Consider the following 2,840-nt stretch of genomic DNA (forward strand, 5'->3'; position numbering starts at 1 on the left):
TGTGAGCGCAGGTCGTTGCGCCCGAGGTGGTGTGTGGGCACCGCGTTGCAGACGGGACACTGCACGCACACGACGCCCCCTCCAGGTGCACGCACGTAGGCCGGGCCGGGTGCACACCCGACGCCCTAGCAAGGTGCGCGCACCCGGGCAGGGCTCACACTTGGCGAACGGGGCGCACTTCGCGAGGGAGGGTGTGCACCTCGACGGGGGTGGGTGGCCGGGGTGGATTCGCACGTGGGTCGCGGTTTGCTAAGTACACACTGCGACAAGCTCATAACGGGTGCGATCATACCAGCGTTAGTGCACCGGATCCCATCAGAACTCCGCAGTTAAGCGCGCTTGGGCCGGAGTAGTACTGGGATGGGTGACCTCCCGGGAAGTCCCGGTGTTGCACCCTTTTTTAGTTTTTCGCCGGGCGTCGCAATGCTATTTGAATAAACCTTTTGCCCGTTTGCGTTCTCGTCGGGGCCGGGCCGGGCCGGGGTGCGCTGCCCGCACTACCGCGCGCGCGGGGGCGACACCGAGCGCGCACCCGAGGCGCCCCGAGCACACAGGCCACGGTGCAACCCGGGCGTTGTGCGCGCACCCCGGTGCGCCCGAGGTGCTGCGCGCGCACCCAGGTGAAATCGGTGTGCACCTCGGCCAGTGCGCGCTCGGTCGAGTCGCGCACGTTGGCCAAGGTGCACGGTGATGTTTCTTACTCTAAGGTTCCGCACCAGACGCCCGGGACAGGTGAGCGAAGCTGGGCGGGGCCGGGTGCGCGGCCGGGGCAGGTGCACGCAGCTGGAGAGAGCTTTGGAGCACACTTCGGAGCGCACCAATGATGCGCTCCATTCAAAAGTTTCCTGAAAAGGCAAAAAAAGTTGAGATTATAGAATTTCCCACTTGAGAGATTGTAAAAAAAAAAAATTTAAAATGAAGGAAACGCGGGTGCCAAGGTGTGCGCAGCCCAGCCAAGGTGTGCGCACCAAGGCGCCCACCCTGGCGAAGGTGCACGCAAGGTGCGCACCCGAGGCAAACCGGACAATTAACCCAACTTTCGACTTCGCGCGCACCTTGGAGCGCACTTCGGAGCGCTCCTTGGTGCGCACCAATCTTGGGCACCTCGGAGTGCACCATGGCGCCCACCAAGGTGCGCACCCGGGGCAAACCGAGCTCCGACTTCGTGCGCACCTTGGAGCGCACGAAAGGTGCGCACCATGGCGCCCACCAAGGTGCGCAGCCCAGCCAAGGCGTGCGCATCAAGGTGCGCACCCTGGCGAAGGTGCGCACCCGGGGCAAACCGAGCTCCGACTTCGTGCGCACCTTGGAGCGCACAAAAGGTGCGCAACCCAGCCAAGGTGTGCGCACCCCGGTCAAACCGAGCTCCGAATCGTGCGCACCAGAGGTGCACGCCATCGTGCGCACCTTGGAGCACACTTCGGAGCCCTCCTTGGTGCGCGCCGATGTTGCGCACCTCGGAGCGCACCCGGGGAAAACAATGCAATTAACCCGACTTTCGACTTCGTGGGCACCTCGGAGCGCTCTCGGGTTCGCACCTCGGAGCACACCGAGGTGCGCACCTTTGATGCGCTGCCTTCACCAATTTCCAGAAAAGGCAAGAAAACATTGAGAAGGTGTGCGCACCGAGGTGCCCACCCTGGCGAAGGTGCACGCGAGGTGCGCACCCGGGGCAAACCGGGCTCCGACTTCGTGCACGCCGCACCTTGGAGCACACTTCGGAGCGCTCCTTGGTGCGCACCAGGGCGCGCAACCCAGCCGAGGTGCCCACCCCGGCGAAGGTGCACGCGAGGTGCGCACCCGGGGCAAACCGGGCTCCGACTTCGTGCACGCCATGGTGCCCACCGCGGCGAAGGTGCACGCGAGGTGCGCACCCGGGGCAAACCGGGCTCCGACTTCGTGCACGCCGCACCTTGGAGCACACTTCGGAGCGCTCCTTGGTGCGCACCATGGTGCCCACCAGGGCGCGCAACCCCGCCGAAGGTGCACGCGAGGTGCGCACCCGGGGCAAACCGGGCTCCGACTTCGTGCACGCCGCACCTTGGAGCACACTTCGGAGCGCTCCTTGGTGCGCACCATGGTGCCCACCAGGGCGCGCAACCCCGCCGAAGGTGCACGCGAGGTGCGCACCCGGGGCAAACCGGGCTCCGACTTCGTGCACGCCATGGTGCGCACCGCGGCGAAGGTGCGCACCCGGGGCAAACCGGGCTCCGACTTCGTGCACGCCGCACCTTGGAGCACACTTCGGAGCGCTCCTTGGTGCGCACCAGGGCGCACAACCCAGCCGAGGTGCCCACCCCGGCGAAGGTGCACGCGAGGTGCGTACCCGGGGCAAACCGGGCTCCGACTTCGTGCACGCCGCACCTTGGAGCACACTTCGGAGCGCTCCTTGGTGCGCACCATGGTGCCCACCAGGCCGCGCAACCCAGCCAAGGTGTGCGCACCAAGGTGCACGCGAGGTGCGCACCCGGGGCAAACCGGGGTCCGACTTCGTGCACGCCGCACCTTGGAGCACACATCGGGGCGCTCCCGGGTTCGCACCGGCGTTGCGCACCGTGGTGGGCACCTCGGAGCACACCAAGGTGGGCAGCGAGGTGCGCACCTTTGATGCGATGCCTTCACTAATTTCCATAAAAGGCAAAAAAAAAACGAGATTTTAAAATTTCCGTTTTGAAAGATAGTGAGAAAAAGGGAATGCTGGTGCCATCTTGAGCCCGCCCTGGTGCGCAGCCCAGCCAAGGTGTGCGCACCAAGGTGCCCACCCTGGCGAAGGTGCGCGCCCGGGCAATTAACCCAACTTCCAACTTCGCGCGCGCCAGGGTGGGAGCGCACCCAACAAC

General features: G+C 65.5%; 1 non-coding gene across 1 annotated transcript; it reads left to right on the forward strand.

Annotated features, from left to right (window-relative positions):
* Nucleotides 1-278: 278 nt before the first annotated feature.
* LOC131861880 (5S ribosomal RNA) lies at nt 279-397 on the forward strand. The gene has a single exon (XR_009360910.1). It is a non-coding gene; the product is annotated as a 5S ribosomal RNA (ribosomal RNA).
* Nucleotides 398-2,840: the final 2,443 nt, after the last annotated feature.

The sequence above is a fragment of the Cryptomeria japonica genome, unplaced genomic scaffold (assembly GCF_030272615.1).
Source record: "Cryptomeria japonica unplaced genomic scaffold, Sugi_1.0 HiC_scaffold_33, whole genome shotgun sequence".
Classification (NCBI taxonomy): Eukaryota; Viridiplantae; Streptophyta; class Pinopsida; order Cupressales; family Cupressaceae; genus Cryptomeria; species Cryptomeria japonica.